The sequence below is a fragment of the Pinus tabuliformis genome, chromosome 1_1, assembly GCF_031772625.1.
Source record: "Pinus tabuliformis cultivar Carrire ecotype Pingquan chromosome 1_1, CPIR1, whole genome shotgun sequence".
Lineage (NCBI taxonomy): Eukaryota > Viridiplantae > Streptophyta > Pinopsida > Pinales > Pinaceae > Pinus > Pinus tabuliformis.
Genome location: NC_142297.1, coordinates 231,887,950 through 231,907,042, shown reverse-complemented (window position 1 = coordinate 231,907,042; position 19,093 = coordinate 231,887,950).

The following is a 19,093-nucleotide window of genomic DNA, read 5'->3' as shown; positions in this document are numbered from 1 at the left end:
GCTGCGAGCATCTGGATGTGAAAATCTGAAGAGAATACGGGGTTTGGGGCAGCTCACAAAACTTAAACAACTGGATGTTCATGGATGCAGCAAGATAGAAGAGCTGGAAGGTGTTGAACGTTTGAGGTTGTTGGAGAAGCTTGATGACTCTGACTGTCCAGCTTTGCACTGCGATGGGAGAGTACCTGGATGAGATTGAAGGAAGGCATGCTCCACATTTGAAAATCAAAGCCTAAGAACACAGTTTTTGCAGTGACAACAGGTGATCATCGGTCTGCAGGAGAGCTTTAATCACTTGATGTTCCATTTGTAAAAGGCTAAATCCTGGATTGGAGAATCACGGAACCAGCACATGACCACCTCTCTGCCGTATAATTATCTGCAGTTAACAGAATATGCAACTGTATGTTAGAATGCCCGCATTATCAGAATTAATTATATTTTTGTTATTTATCAGAATGCTCGCATTGTAATTTTGTGATTTCATCCGTTTGGAAACTCTAATTTGAAGGAACCAAGCTGGCTAGAAACATGGCCTTCTTTTACAACATTCACTGACATCCAATTCCAAACATACCTTTCTGAACAATGGATTTCGTTTTCGGCATATTTTTTTGAATGTGGCCATGGTTAACATTCAATATGGCTCTTGGTAGATATTATAGCGAATAGGAATGTCCAAATAATGGAAGCGAAGTTTTCAAGTTAATATTAATCATAAGTTATTTTGATTGAGCATTGGTGATAACTTTCTAATCTCGAAATGATGATACATTTATAAATTTTAAAAATAGTTATACATGGGGACTTAGTTATACATTTATAAGTTTTAAAATTAGTTATACATGGGGACTTAGTTATACATTTATAAGTCTGAAAATGGTGATACATTTATAAATCTTAAAAATAGTTATACATTCAGACTTAGTTACACATTCATAAGTCTGAAAATGGTCATACATTTATAAATCTTAAAAATAGTTATACATTTATAGGTTTGAAAATGGTAATACATGTATAAATCTTAAAAATAATTATACATAGGTTTGAAAATTGTGATATATTTGTAAATCTTAAAAATTGTTTTATATTCATAGGTTTGAAAAATGTAAAATTTAATAAATTTAAAAATTGAGAAAGCATTTCAACACATTTTAAACAAGTTTGTATGGTAAATGGTGTATTTTTAGAAAATAGTATATTTTTGGATGGAAAATAGTATATTTTTGGAAAATAAGCAAATTATGTGTAATTTAAGTAGTTTTGATTACAAAGATGATAATATTGAATAAATATTTTTTTAATAGTAATGAATACATTTTATTAGGTATAATTGGTAACTTCGTACTATTTTAGTTAGTAGAACCATAGTTAGTAGAACCAATATTTCATAAATGCCATAAGGGCCAACATGTTTAGGGAGACTTGAACCCACACTACTTGTGTCAAAATTTAGCAGCTTAGGGATGAATTTTTCATAGAGGAAACATCTTTCAGTTTTGTTTTAACCTCCTATAATAAAATTTCATTTATGACAATTATAATATGACTTTCCAAAATTAGTAAGTCACATCTCAATTTGGAAGTGGCTTTCCAAAAATAGAAATTCATGTCTAAATGATCAAGGATAATCTCGACATATGGAATCCATTTTAAAATCAAATCAATTATCATTATACAAGTCGAATCAATATATTTATCCTTACTAGTATTATTATTATTATGACACTATTATTTATAAAATAGTCTAAAGTCATTCACCTTTAATGGATTAATAAAAATGAATTCTCTCGTGGAATAAGTAAATTAAATTGAGAATATCTTACTTGGAAAATCCAACCTCTCTTGGAATAAAATAGTAACTCCACACTTAAGAGAATGTAACTCTCCCTCACTAATTTAATGTATGGCAAAAGTGTAACTCCTCCTCATTAAATACACTTGTAACTCTCTCTTTCAATTTGATTTGTAACTCTCACCAAATATTCTCTTATTTCTAAGTGTAACGCTCTCCCCCTCTAATTCGAATTGTAACTCCTCAAGACAAGTGTACTTCTCTCTCTATTATTGGGATGAGTTACACTTCTCCTCAAGTACCTCCTCCCTCATGGAATTCAATTCTCCTATTATTGGCTCAAGGCATGAATTCATTTTGTAACTTCTCTCCTTTCTCATTTATTTAAGCAAGAGCAAGTTAGAGTTGAGAGTAGCATGTTCAATGTGAAGAATGAGACCCAGTGTTGAGTGTGTGCAAGAGAAGTGTGAGAGAAAGTGAAGAGTAAGAGCAAGGGAAGAGCTAGAGCAAGTGTAAAGGACAAGATATGATCAAGAGAAGGATATCTTCAAGCAAAGAGCAAGAACACTTCAGCTGCAAGTTGATCAAATATTGGTGAATTTATTCATTCACATTATCTCTCTCTTTGTACTTTGTTGAACAATTAAAGAAATCTAATATAAGAATAATCATTTGGGTCTTCCCATTATGGGTTTTTTCCTAGTCATTGGACCTAATCTTAGCGTATTATATTTATGTTTGGATGTCTTCATATGATCTTTAAATTTATGTTCTATCTACAATTGCTGGTCTGAAAAGTTTTGAAGAAGAAATATGCATTCTAAGTAATTACAACAACATAATACATTCAGTTTTCTGTAAAGTTCATTCAATTTTCTGCAAAATACATCAGGTTTTTGTAAAGTACAATGAATTTCATTCAATTTTCTGCAAATGACATTCAATTTTTTGCAAGTACATTCAATTTTTTGCATAGAACTTTCAAGTTTCTGCAATAATTTTTAGATTTATGCATAGAACTTTCAAGTTTCTGCAAAGGATTTTTAAATTTCTGCATAGAACTTTCATATTTTAACATGGTATTAGATTCTTGGTGAAGACAAGTCCAAGAAGACTAGAAATCAACTGAAGAGACCCCACTTGCTGCCAATTGTTTTTATCAGTATGGTTGTTGTCACCTACTCTACATCTCCTTGCATTCATGCTTAAGACAAGACAACAAAAAAGGTCATCGGTGAGGGTCATGCTTGTGATGGACCTTTAAGGTCAGTCACCAATGGCACGTATATTGGTGGTCCTTAAAAAAACATTGTTGTAAGTGTATATAGTGATGGTCCTTTAAGGTTTGTCACCAAAGTTATTTTCAATGACACTTTCAGTAAGGGTCGTTAAAGACCCATCATTAATTCTCTCTTTGGTGACACTTCTAGTGACGATCATTTATTGACCCTCACCAATGCTCTTTTTGGTTACTTTTTGTTGAAAATGGCAATAAAAAATGTCAAAAATAACATCTAGAAATTCCAATTTAATTTGTCTTAAGTATATTGATTCATTTGATGTTGAGCTGGCAAGTTACTCAGATTCAAATTGAGTTGGTAATCAGATGATGGGAGATCTACTACAAGTTATGCATTCAACATTGGATCCATGATTATTTCATGGAGTAGCACGAAGCAACCAACTGTATCATTGTCATCTACTAAGGTAGAATATAAAGCTTTTTGTGCATCAACTTGTGAAGTTTTTTGGTTGAGGAGAGTTCTTCTAGATGTTAGAAAAAAACAAAAGAAGGCTACTTTGGTCAAATGTGACAACCGGAGCTCGATCAAGTTGGCAATCAATCCAATGTATCATGCAAGAAAAAAGCATGTTGATGCTCAGTTTCATTTTATTAGAGGGAAGATACATTATAAAGAAATTTTTCTCGAATATTGTAATACTTGTGAAAATGTCACTTATTTTAACAAATCCCCTTAAGGAGATGAAATTTGAATTGTTTAGGGAGATCTTAGGTGTGAAAATAAATCCTTTCTCCATTAAAGGGGGAACTTGAAAATAATGGAAAATGGATTCTTTAGGTAGTTTTGATTGTATGTGTATTTAGGAGTTAGATCCTATTTCCCAAAAATTTGTTTGATCTCCCTAAATAAATGGACTCCTATAATATTTGTATCTTTTGATTGTTTATTTAATGAATGTTTAGCAGCGCTGCTTGGGCAACCTCTACGTGCAACTCGACTCACCTGTGAGTTGTGTGGTTCATTCCTAAATTTCGTATTTCATATTTTTTAGTCTTGTCTTCCATGTTCTTTAACCTCTTTGTATACATAAGATACCTAGATCATAGCTATGCTTTCAATATGGAAAAGTCTTGCTTTGATTAGGAGGATAGGATAGGGTGTATTTCTTTTAATCTTGATATTGTCACTTATAAACTACTTTTGAATTTGTTTTATCTTCTTCCACAACTCTCTGGAGATAATACATCCCCAAACCTTACATCCATATCGTGTAACAGGGGTGACAAGAGGCTCAAGGAAGAGTTTCTCTTTATCACATATCTTAAAATTCGTTGACTAAAAATTGTTTTCAAATCCATTACAAGCTTTCCACCCTCCATTTATCCTTTTCTCAATTCTATAACTCTACTTGAGCTTGTGATGGATATCGATTCCAAGACATTTTTATGAACTTATACTATTTTTTTTGGTCGTATCATATGTGATATTTATGAATTTGATTATTATGACTTTTGTTTTGTCAATATTACTAGTCGTACCAATACTGGAACAAAAATCTTGGTGGATTCTTAGTTGTTTGACAAGATTGTAAGGAACTTTCCTTGCCAAAAGAGAAATACCATTAGCATAAAAGAGAATAGTTATGACTATACCAATGAGTGTGGGGCAACCACAACCTGTATCTTCCAAACACTCTTCTAGCTTTACTAATGTGTATGCCAAAAAGGGTACTGGACAAGGAACACAATTAATTTCTTCTGACCAACCCTCAAAGGTCTTGAGATTAGCAATATTGTTCTCATACAACCCTTAACTGAAGAGGTGTTTTTGGGGGAATTACGTGTTATAACTCCAGCATTAAATTATCAATCTGGGGTCGTAATACTTAGAGACACAAGCGCAGGTAATGCAGGAGCATCTAACCTAAATTAACATCAAATTCCTAAAAATGATTCCTATTCCTATTTCTGAATTAAATATAGAGTAAAAATCACTAAACAATTTTAATCTCAATCTAAGTAAAGTAAATCAATCAAAACTTAATTTCAATGCAAGTAAAACTTAACTACAATGAAACCACAATGCATTAACTACAAAATACTCATAAGATATCAACAGAATTCAACCTATGTTCAATGAAATCATTCTTCAATCACTCTAATGCTAATCAAGACAGAGGATTCTATTCGAAGAGCATGTACACTAAATCAAAAAGCATGAACACTAAATCTATGCTAAGCTCACAAATACGAAATCTAATTTAAACTAATGAATACGAAATCTAAACTAAGCTCCAAAGTTTCTGATCTACTTTGGCTCAATCAACAAAAGACATTGAAATGCAAAGGCTTCTAAACAAGGAAAATTTTAAGGATGGAAAATTTTCTTGAAGTTTAAAAACATTGGAAAATCTCTCTAATCCCTAATATGCAAACTATAAAATGTTTATTGATATATTTGTAAAATCATTCAAATTTATAATGATTTTATATATAGTATCTATATAATATAGTCTCTACATAATGTTGGCAATTTTTAAGGTAAAATAATTTTATATTCTAAAATTTGGGTGAATCGTCTTTTATAAATCCAATTGGCAAATCTTTTTTGTGGAAAAATATGGAAAATTAACCCACTGGGCGAAGATTAGCCCTTAAAAATTTCCTTGCTTCTAAACTAATGCTATATCAATCAATCGAATTATAAAACTCAGAGCAATCGAAACAAATGACATGTAAGAAAAATGAAACTCTATTGTCAAAGAATTCATCAAATCTATTGTACTAATCAAGCTAGTGACAAAACTCAGATAAATCAAAACCTCTATTCATAATTAAAACTATTGTTCACAATCAAAACTCAAAGGAATCTAACTTTGTTTATGATAAAACTCAGAGGAGATTTAACCTATTGTTCATGATAAACTTCAGAAAAAATCAAAGCTATCATTCATAACGAAACTTCAAAGGATTCGAGACTCTTGCATACAAAAAAACTCAAAGGATTGAAGCTATTTAACGAAACTCACAAAATTGAAACTATTGCTTACACGAAACTTCAAAGAGATTCTACAGTAATGCACACAATTCTTAATGTTAAGACAACCTTGTTTTCATTATATTGCATAGTCAACTGAGGAACATAGAATTGGAGCATTCATGTAATGCCATCAAATTCATGAGGAATGTCGAGTATGGGTTTAAAATACTTTCAATGCTTCAACTATGAATTTGAATCAAGAAGAGTTCATAAACGTTTCTGTATAGTAAGATTCTCAAAAGAAATGTTGATATATTAAATCATCACTCAGCATGACCTTGATCAAGTTTTATCAATCAAGGAAGTTTATCATTGTCGACTTGGTCTATGAAATTACAATAGGAACTTTAAGTACAAAAAAAAAATTAAGCAATCGCACAAAATGTTATTGTAAATTAACAAAGCAAAATAATCCTAAGATCTAAACTAACTGTAAGACTTTTTTCTAGAGGTGGTGGATCCTTTCCACTCTTGTAGCAAGCCCAGATTAACTAAAATCACTTAAAACTCAAGAACCAAAATCACTTACAACATTTAAGAACAGAATTGGAATTGTATTAAAATTCAAGACATAAATTCATATGGATACCTTCTTTCAATGCTTTCGTTCTATCCTCCTTCTTCCAAAAAATCTTATAATACAGGCCATGGCTAAGCCATTTATAAGATTTACAAGGTGAATTAGTCATTTTCCCCAATTCTGGAAAATTGGCCATTTTTAACAAATTGACCTCAACGATATTGGCATATCTTCCTAACCATGGATAATTTTGAAAAACGGTTTGGAGAGAGCATAATTTGTTATAGTTTAAACAAAAATATCTCTTGTATTTATCTCATTCAAATCGATATCCTCGGAAATCATTCCCGAAGTTGGTTGTATGGCTCTTTTGCAAGATTCTAGAACTCTGGAAAAACAATCATTTTTTATAAAATTGTCTCAAAAACCCGCGTATAACTTCTAGAGAAATTTGAATCTGGAGAACGGTTTTGGATATAGATAATAATTATATTGGTAACAAACTCATTTGCTCATATTTTCCATATTCACCTCCATCTGCATACAAATTGAGGTCAAACTTTGTAGTTTGGAAATTGAGCGAATTTTGAGCAGATTTGTTGATTTGCTTTTAGAGACCCACATGTGAGACTTGAGTGCAATCCAACTCATGGGAAGGTGTTATAACATCATTTTTTACAATAACTCCTTTGGTTTTCCCTAGAAGTGTGCCGAAATGTCGAAGCCCCAAATTGGGTATTTTCGTACTCTACTTGCACCAACTAGTTTAATTGACCTATGAGGAATTTTGGCAATGGAAACATGTGGCAAATGAACTCAAAAAAAATCTTGATTAGTAAATCATGGAAAAATCATCTGTAACCACCGAAAAGCTAAGAAAATTAATGATAATCAACCACAAGATGCAAAACGTGATTTGACGGCAAGTTGAGGAATTATGGTACAGAATGAGTGTAAAAGTATATGAATTTAGGTTATGAATGGCAGTGATATATAGTGGAAAATTGGGCATATTTGAGGCCCAACACCCCCCAATGCCTAAGGATTTGCATGTCCTAATGCAAACAATTCCCTTGCTTATTGACAAATTCTTAACATTGTTTTGCAAATGTTGGTTCTTGTGGGACAACATTGCTTGAATATTTGTGAGTATTGGTTCATGTGGAGCAGCACCATTTGAATATTAGGAGGTGTTGGTTCTTACGGAGTAGCACTCTTCACATTAACATATCATAATGATTTTCAGAGCAATACAAATTGAGGACAACAAAGGGATGGATGAGGAAGAGATAATGGATGAAATGAGGTGGCGATGGAGATGGTAAGTATGTGGATGGATGCTTGCATACTCTGTCATCATAAGGCCAATGATTATAGGTGGTTTCCTTTATCACTTCATGGCAGTAATTACTTCATCCTACGATTTTTTATCATGGGAGGAGAAGACACTAAAGATACTGCTTTTATACCACAAGGAATTGCTTTTACATGGTCTTGTAATCAGAGTATCAGCATAATGAATGGAGGGAAAACAAAAGGTTTATGAAAGATACAATGGATAAAATGAGAAGTAGTGAATCATTAAGTTTCCTAAACCTTCTAATGAATTAGAGAATCTTAAGCCAAATTTACCTCAAGTTTTACCTTTGTCGTTGATGTGTATAGTGTTGCAAGATCAAGTGGAGGATGGAAAGGTTGGAGTTGATGTAACTGTTGATCTGACCTACGAAGAAGGCTAAAGGATGAACTGAAGAGCAGAAGGATGAACTGAAGAGCTGAAGGATGAACTGAAGGTCCCATTCTCCCCCATGCCTGAGGAGTTGTATGTCCCCAAACACTAAGGAAAGGTGTCTGCTGCTGCAAATGATAATGGAAATGCTGATACAAAAATCCAAACTGCTGCAAATCTGTGTACAAAACCATATAGTCTTCAATTGTGACACACCTGTGTGCAATCTTGCATATGTGAATAAATGGTGTCGATGTCGAACATAAGCAAGAATCATTGGATTACCGACCATTGGGGAAGTCATTAACTAATGCAAGATATCCCACCTTTGATGTCAATGGGAACAAGGCACTCGGAACAATGTCAAAAACCTTTCTAAAGTCAATGGAACAACATAAACGATCAATTTTATTATTGCAACACTCCTCCACAATGATCTTGAGAGTAACGTGGTGGTCCACAGTTGAATGATATTTCGTAAATCCATCTTTTTCTTTACATCTTTTATCTTGATTTTTTAAGCATAGGCTAATCTTGTTTTCCAAAATAATTCCTTGGCTAAAATGAGGTTAATAATATGGCCTTATAATTAGAGGGGATGCAGTTTATCCCCACTTCTAAAGAGGTAGAATGTGGTCATCTTCATTTTAGCTATGGCCTTTGTCAAGCTATTTGTGCCATATATGTATGTAGTCATTTTTATTTTGGTTATGAGTGTTATCTATTATGTATTTATGTAGTCATCTTCATTTTAGTTATTATGAAGGGCATAATCCATAGTAAGAAAATATTTTGTAATGGCTTAGTCTAATTGTTTAGGTTTTTGTCTTTCTAACTTGAATATAATATGTTATTTATGAGATTGTAATTTTTTGTTGTTTAAATTGTGTTTTTAAATGTATAAATGGATTCAATGACTCTGCGATTTTTTATTGTTTAAATTGCATTTTTGAATATATAAATAGATTTAATGCTTCGAAAAGCTCTTATAGTAGTGAAATTGTATATAATATATAATTCAAACTTGTAATTCCAACAAAAAATCTTTATCAAAATTGTAATTCCAACAAATCTTTATCAAATTTTGGACAAAATTGTTTTAAAAATATACCAAAAAAACACAAACATACAACAATTTAAACAATTTTTTTTTTTTTTTTTTTTTTTTAATTTAAAAATTTAAATACATTATCAATTTATTTTTTTGAAATTTTAAATTATAGAAAAAACATAATATTTGATGGGTACAATTTTTAATTTAAACGAATTTCCTTAAATTTTAAAAATCCAATACATTAACAAAGGAGTTATTTATAGTGTGACTTTTTGTGCATTGGAATTCCACGAAACTTTTGACGTGAAATCTTGATATTTGTGTTATTGCGTTATTTAAACTTGTTTTTTCACTGTATATATGATTTAACACCCTAAATAACCCCTAAGACACTTCAATTGTGCAAAGGTTAGGTTACCCATCAAATTTGTGATTTTAGAAAAAAATTGTGATTTTTCTCATGAAAAAACTCCAAAAAAATCTCAAAAAAATAACTCGATTAAAAAATATATTTTTTCCAAAAATTTAAATGATAGAACAAAACATAATTATTAACGGTTACAATTTTTAATTGAAATTGTTAACGGATAAAACCAAAAGGTCCATTAAAAATTAGTCTGACCGGTGAAGTTCTGGGAAAATTCCATTACTCGTTAAAAGCATTGGAATATGGTTTTCAATTTTCATGGGTCATGTGTTCAATAATTTTCGTAAGTGATTTCGAGAAAGAGGTGAGTGAGAGAGGTAAATCTATACCAAGTAGGATCGATTTTCCGGGTAAAGGATGAAAGTGGGAGCGAAACGGAAATTCAAAACCTCTTGTCGCCGACAGCTGTTTCCTGTTGTAATGTAAAAGAAAAATGTGCGCGATTGATGGTCTGTGTCTGCGCGCAAGTCAAAAAGGCCATATAATAATTTGCTCATTGATTTTACAATAGGTTTGTGGGATATAATTTTATTTTTATTCATACATCATATATAAAAAAATAATAAATCAATTATAATTGGCTTATTGATTTTACAATTTGTTTGTAGGATATAATTTATTTTTATTAATAGATCATATATAAAAAATAATAAATCAATTATTAATTTAGTGCATGGTGTTTAATTTATTATTTTATTTTATGTTGTGTGAGTGGGCATAGGGTTTAATGGTACATATTTCAACATTTTATGGACATGTTTTATACAGTGTTCCTACACATCACATTCACACACTGATTGTCTAAAGCATTCCATAACGTCTTTTGAAATGAAATTTGTATGATATCGGCCTTCTCACTCATCATAAATTCATAATGCTCACTAAAAGCACACGAAGACGAATGACATGAGTAGTTCATGGATTGCCCTGTTTTTCTCTCAATTTATACGTTGATGTTAATATTATATCCAATAACAAAATTTATAATAAATTACTTAAAAATTAAAACACCTAATCTTACTTAATTTGGATCGCTTTCGACCATACTTCCCACTATTGTTGGACACATCATACATTGCAAAACAACTCACACCTACAGAGTTAAATCCAAACTACATGGAACAAGCCACAACTGATCGAATTATGGGCACAGAGATCAAGAACACCCGACAGCAAAAGATCCAACTATATCGAGTTGTCAAAGCAGGCCAACTCATTCACCAAGGCAAGTGGCTCATCAAGGACCAAGTTCAGTGAAAGTTTCCTCATCTCATGGAGAAACTCAACGCAATGGGGACCATTGCTTCCTAAGGGGGGAGGAATGATCAAGGTGGATATTGGTGACCACTAGCCTATTCTGCTTGGACCCCCACCATTGTTTTCTTTAGTTTCCTTAATTGTAGCACAATTTACTATTTTTGGCAACTTTTCAGGTCCTGAACTTCTAGAGTCGTTTTGAGACCCTAAACGATGTTTTTTTTTTTGGAAAATCACCGGTGGCAAATAGATATTTTTTATTTAATACTTGATGTCAGCAATTATAGTCCTCTGATAGATATTTATAACAAGGTATTGTGTACATCAAGCGGAGATTGTATGCCAAAGTGACAACCCTGGGAAGTTGATGTACCAATTTACCCCAACAGGGCCCATAGTTTGGTGTTTCATCTCCTTGGGATAGGTTTTTGAATGTTTGGGGTTTTCCATTGTTTCTCAATAATAAATAGGCCCTCAAGCCGTAACACAGTTCAGAGGCATGTAGTCGCCACATCTCTTCTCAGAGATAAACTACCATCGCTCAAGCTAGTCTTATTTCCATTATGTTTGTAAGCATATTTTAGTATTTGATATTAATGAAATGAAGTGTTCTTTTTTTGTTGCATCTTTGTATTTATGGTTATATCTGTAATTTGTTATGTTCATGTTTAAATTCGGATCACAATCGCATTGTCCTTTCAAAGAGGGCTCAAGGTATCAACCAATGGTTCAAACTCCACTTGGGAAAGGATTATGAACCTATTTGTAGTGGGAACCATTTTTCTTTTTTGCATATTGGTGCATGATAAAATTGCAAAGCCTAAATGCACAACTTGACATGTACCCATTTTCTAAAGTTTATCATTGATCCTCTTTCTAGGGCTTAAATCGAGACTTTTCTATTCTTTTCTTTTAACCAATTTTTGTAAAGGTGATCATATTCATGGCATGCTTTACATTTGAATGGGAGTTGTTCATAATGTAGCTTTTTCATATGATTCTAGTTATCTAGACTCTATAATATGTTTTAGGTAGTCCATTTTCCAAAACTAAATTCTTGCACTTGCAAATGTGTTATATTTTGACTTAGATTTATCTATATATTTCCCTAAATAAGATCATATTCATGGCATGCTTTACATTTGAATGGGAGTTGTTCGTAATGTAGCTGTTTCATATGATTCTAGTTATCTAGATTCTATAATATTGTTTTAGGTAGTCCATTTTCCAAAACTAAATTCTTGCACTTGCAAATGTGTTATATTCTGACTTAGATTTATCTATATATTTCCCTAAATAATTGCAAATGACCCATAATGGATCTCGATTTTAGCAATGTAAAGGAAAATGAGACAAGTTAAACCATACTAAAATAATTGAGGGCACATCCAATTTTGTGTCAAATTTTGTAGTATGTCTATTAAGACATGTTACCCTTTTTCCCATAAAAGACAATCCATTTCAAGAAATGAGATCTCAATCTTCTTCCTTTTCAAACAAAAAGCATAGAATTATTGTCCACATAAGTAGTATGTGAGCTTTCTTTTGATCATGGCCATCAATTTTTTTGGAATTTTGTTATCCATTGTTTTTAGTGATAGCCAAAGACTAGTTAACCACTAAATTATACTTTTTTCAATCAAAGACAATGCCATATGATGAGAAGAAGTAGCGAGAAACTTTACTTAAAGGTTTGATTGACTTGAAGTATAAAAGGTTGTGACTTATGAGTACATTTCTTCAAGGAAATCACCTAAGCTAGGAAGGAAACTTCATTGACATTAAGAAGAGTGGTTGGGGGAGGGGGCGGGGGATTTCCCTCTCTTGAATCTATATCAATACTTGTAAGGGATTGAGAGGCAATGACTAGGTGATACCAAAGCTAGGGTTAGTAATGGACTAAATTGGATATTGAACTACATGTTTGTATCTAGTTCATAATATGGTATTATTATGTAAACTAATCTTATTATATCAACTTTAACTGTCATAAGAGAGACACAATGGTACCCATTTTTAAATTAGTCATTGCATTAGTAAGCCCTTCTTTCCAAACCCCACCTCGCCCACACACCCACCCACACACATATATATGATGATGATGATGATGTCCACTAATACAAAATGGTCTAATGGACCTAGAAGGTAAGAGTACTTAGAAGAAGTGTTCCAAGATCACCATAGGTTTTGTTGAGTTAGAAAGTCAAGAAGGTTGGTGGTGTGAAATTTATTTTAAAATTTGGATCTAATGTGAGTATAGTTGGACATTCTAAGAGGATCTGCCATTAATTTTAAACCCATCTTTTGTTGTCACAAGGTGACAAAATCTTTCAACCCATGGTATTTTCAAAATTGACTAGTACCCAATTTCATTATGGAACTCATGAGAATTTTCTCTTATTTTAGCAATGCTTAGTTTCTTATTTACAATATCCAAGACATAGAAATATTTTAGATTTTTGAGATTTGGGTTGATTACATCGTTATAATATCGTAGCTTTCTTTTTCCCTATAACTCTTTATCACCACACAATTTCTCCTTAAAATTTGTTGTAATATTATTTTTAATCGTATCCTTATTTTGAAAAATGATTTCCTCCTTTATCCCCAAATGGTCTAGCCAAGGCATCCTTATGTTATCCCCGCTTTAGTCAGAGGTGGTGGTTTTTGCTAGAGTTAGAAGCAATTTTAGGAAATCTCTTGTATTCCATGTTATACCTCTTCTTATACATAAGATACCAATATCATAGTCATTCTTTCAATGGGGGAGTGTCTTGCTTTGATAAGGAGGATGGGATAGGGCATATTTATTTTAATCTTGATATTGTCAGTTAATAACTACTTTTGAATTTTTCTATCTTCCTCCATGACTGTATAAAGATACTACATCCCCAAATGTCACATCCATATAATATAACAAGGCTAGCAAGAGTCTCAAAGAGGATTTTCTCTTTATCGCATATCCCAAAATTTGTTGACTCACAATTGCTTCCAAGCCCATAATAAGCTTTTCATCCTCTATTTATCCTTTTCTCAATTCTATAACTCTAATTGATCTTGTGATGGATATTGATTCCAAGATATTTATATGAACTTCTACCATTTTTTTTATCATATCCTATGTGATCTTTATGTATTTGATTACCATGAATTTTTTTTTTGTCAATATTAATAGTCACACCCATCTTGGAACAAAAACCTTAGAGGATTCTTAGTTGTTTGTCAAGATCATAATGTTTCATTTCTAAAAGAACATTATCATTAGCAAAAAGGAGAAGAGTTATGACTATAACAATGAGTGTGGGGTAACCACAACTTGTATCTTTCAAACAATCTTATAGCTTTACTAATGTGTATACCAAAAAGGGTAGGGGACAAGGGAGACCCTTTCTTGACTCTGATATTACAATTCTTTTCTTCCGACCAGCCCTCAATATTGGCCCTGATATTATCAATAATGTTCTCATACAACCCTCAACTCAAGAAGAACCATTATCTCTTCGAACTTCTTTCATAGGCTTGTCACAGGAATAATGGAAATAAACTTTTTAAAATTCAATGAAACAACATAAGCAATCAATTTTATTTATTACAATACTCCTCCATAATGATACTGAGAGTAACAAGGTGGTCCACAGTTGAATGATATCTCTTAAATCCATCTTGGCCTTTACCTCTTTTATCATGACTTTCTTTCCATTGGCTAATCTTTTTTTTCCAAAATAATCAGACTTAGCTAAAATGTGGTTAATCATATCACCTTATAATTAGAGGGTATTCTTTTATCCCTACTTTTAAATAGGTACAATGTGTTCATCTTCATTTTAGATACACCTCTTGTCAAGTTATATGTTCCATGTATGTATGTAGTCATTTTCAGTTTAGTTATGAGCCTTATCTATTATGTATGTATGTATGTAGTCATCTTTATTTTAGTTATTATGAAGGGCATAATCCATAGTATGGAAACATTTTGTAATAGCTTAGTCTAATTGTTCTATGTTTTTGTATTTCTAACTCGAATACAATATGTTTTTTTATGATATTGAAACTTTTTATTTATTAAATTGTGTTTTTGAATGTATAAATGGATTCAATGCCCTTACAATTTTTTACTCTTTAACCTCTTCTTATACATAAGATACCTATATTATAGCCATGCTTTCAATATGGGAAAATCTTGCTTTGATCAAGAGGATAGGATAGGGTGTATTTCTTTTAATCTCGATATTGTCGGTTATAAACTATTTGTTCTATCTTCCTCCACGACTCCTTGGAGATACTACATCCCAAAACCTCACATCCATATAGTATAACAAGGGTGACAAGAGTCTCAAAGAGGAGTTTCTCTTTATCACATACCCAAAACTTTGTTGCTTCACAATTATTTTCAAGTCCATAATAAGCTTTCCATTCTCCATTTATCCTTTTCTCAATTCTAGTTGAGCATGTGATGGATACCAATTCCAACATATTCATATGAAATTCTACCAAGTTTTTTTTTTGTCGTATCATATGTGATCTTTATTAATTTGATTATCATGACTTCTTTTTTTTGTTAATATTAACAATTGCACCCATATTGGAACAAAAATCTTGGAGGATTCTTAGTTGTTTTTCATGATCATAATTTTTCCTTGACAAAAGAACAATATCATTATCATAAAGGAGAAGAGTTATGACTATACCAATGAGTGTGGGGTGAACATACTTTGTATCTTCCAAACACTCTTCTAGCTTTACTAATTTGTATGCCAAAAAGGGCAGGGGACAAGAAACACCCTTTCTTGACTCCAATATTACAATTAATTTATTTTGGCCAACTCTCAACGGTCCTGAGATTAGAAATAATGTTCTCATACAACCCCCAACTCAAGAATAATTGTTATCTCTTCAAGCCTCTTTCATATGTTTGTCATGGGAATAGTCTCAAAATATTTTCTAAAGTCAACAAAACAACATATATGATCAATTTTCTTATTGCAACACTCCTCCACAATGATTTCGAGAGTAACAAGGTTGTCGACAGTCAAATGGTATCTTCTAAATCCATCTTGGTATTTACCTCTTTAAGCATGACTTTCTATCCATAGGCTAATCTTCTTTTCCAAAATAATCCCTATGGGGTTAATCATATGGCCTTATAATTAGAGGGAATGCTTTTATCCCCACTTCTAAAGAAGTACAATATGGTCATCTTCATTTTAGTTATAGCTAAACTTCCTTTCCAGAATAATCCATTGGCTAAAATGGGGTTAATCATATGGTCTTATAATTAGAGGGGGTGCTTTTATCCTTACTTTTAAAGAGGTACAATATGGTCATCTTCATTTTAGCTATGGATTTTGTCAAACTATGTGTGTCATGTATGTATGTAGTCATTTTCATTTTAGTTATGAGCCTTATCTATGATGTATGTACGTAGTCATCTTCATTTTAGTTATTATTAAGGGCATAAACCATAATATGGAAACATTTTGTAATAGCTTAGTCTAATTGTTCTAAGTTTTTGTCTTTCTAACTTGAATACAATAAGTTTTTTATGCCATTGTAATTTTTTTTTGTTTAAATTGTGTTTTTGAATGTATAAATGGATCCAATGCCCCTGCAATTTTTTATTGTTTAAATTACATTTTTGAATGTATAAATAGATTTAATGTTGGAATGCATAAATAGATTCAATCTTATAAAAAGCTTTGGGACTAGTGAAATAATATAGACTACATAGGTCAAACTTGCAATTCCAACCAATCCTTATTAAAATTTAGACAAAATTATTCAAAAATATATATTAAAAAAAAAATCTCAAACATTATTAAATCTTTTAGCATGGGGTTTAATGGTATATATGTCAGCATGTGGTTGATGGTATGTTTCTACGCACCAAGTGAGATATGTGTTCAGACATGACTGGGAGGGGCTATGGAATCATTTTCTTTGATTTGACCAAGTGCACATAGGCATAGGGTTTACAACTTTACAACACTGATTTTGGGCATTAAGGATGAAAGTTACTATTGATATAATTAAACTATTCTAAGAGATGTCTAGGCGTAACTCAACATCAGCTAATAGTTGTGCTCATATTTTATTTTATTGGCCACCATATAAATACTTTGTAGAGTTGTGGAAAGGGAAAGCTTGTAAAATCATTTATCTGTATTTGATTAATTAATAATTATATTAAAAGAGTTTGTATGCGTTTTTGTAAAAAAAAAATCAAAGAATATCAATAATATAATATTATTAATTATTTAATTTATAATAACATAGGATGATTCAGCATCTGCCATTTGTACATCTACATTTTCTTGCTTCCTCTTCCATTCATAAAAAGACAACCAAATGTTGTTCTTTTGCATGTATGTTTTCCATTCATGGGATAATCTAATTTTTTCTAGGTATGGAGTGGTAAGGCCAAAAATTTCAGCCTCAGGATGAGTGTATAAATCCCAATTAAGCATATTTTTCATCCGTTTATGATCAAGTGTATGCTTCCTACATCCTTCCATAACCGAAAAGAACTTGTGCATTTCTGGTTTTGACGGCTTCTTACAATTAGAAGGCACAAAGTTGTCAAATCTCGATTGGGGGAGTATCTCATCAAGTTGTTCCAGATATCCTAGACCATAGTGAGGCATACCATCAGGAAGCATTTTGCTAAACATGTCTTTGAGGTGGGGGTCTTCAGTTTCCAAAGATGGAAACTCGTGAATCATTAATACATGATCAGTATCATGAGGGAATGATATTTCAGAACACTTAGGATTTGGACACGGAGTGACAGAAGTTGTGGGAGGAGATACTCCTGTCCTTGGATGGTGGTTCTGATGTATGACAAAATCAGCAAGGCTACTGAGATTTATCTTTTGATTGCAGCTTGGGCAAATAACTTGCAGGGATGAAAAATTTACAATCCGAGCATATTCAAATAGATCTATATGCGGGCAATTTAAAGATGGTGTAAAAGAACTGGCAGTATCTACTACTTGTGGATAAATATACATGGATGATGCTTTGCAAGCTAAATCGATCCTTGTGCGATTTATTGTATATCTTCTAGGAAAAGTCACTACAGTAGTGTTGGAAATACTGAGAGGGGGGTGAATCAATATTACTTTTCAATGTTTACTTTTACTAGTTAGATCACTTATATTTAGAACACAAAATGAACAACAATAAGAATAAATTCTTTTATTAATTTCTTTAATAAATTAAGTACAATATATGTGGGGCTCCAACACCAGATGAATACACCAATCTTCAATCTCCCAGGCTCCAACATGTTGCCAAGCACCAACTTTAACTTTCCAAGGCATCGACCTTGTCAATTCTAAGGCACCGACCCCAAGGACTCCAATCCTATATCTGCTTCAGGCACTAACTTGGTTCCTTGAGGACTCTAATCCTCGAGGTCTCCAACCCTATCAGTTTTGGGGCACCGATCCCATGGAATCCAATCCTTTATCTTCTTCAGGCACCAACCTAGATTCTTGAGGAATTGGATCCTCTAGGTCTCCAACCCTAATCTCCAAGGTACCAACCTTTTTGTTCGAGGCTCCAACCTCTGGGCACCAACCCTCTAGGCTCCAACCCACTCTCGTACTTTGTCTAGATGTGTTTGATAGTATTTCACTGCTCCCAATATCTTCTTCAACCTTCCAAGTCAATCTCAAGCTTCATTGTAGTCTTCCACTCTACAGCATCAATGACAACCTTGATCTCTTAGAAGGTGTCACCACTGTTCTTCATCATACCCAAGCAATTTCTCCAAGTTACCTCATGATGACATCAACGATGCATCATGTTCTTCCAATAATGCTCCAAGGTGTCGTCAATGTGCTCCAAAAGGATCTTCAAAATAATGCTCCTTCAAGAGTACCTCAAACCCAAAGCCCAAACCATAAATGCACATTGCACTTAATTGATCCAAGGAAAACCTACAGGTCTTCAACCTACTGTTCCAAGAATTCTTCAAGGGTTCCAAATACTTCACTGCTCTTCACAGGTTCAAGCACTAATGCTTAG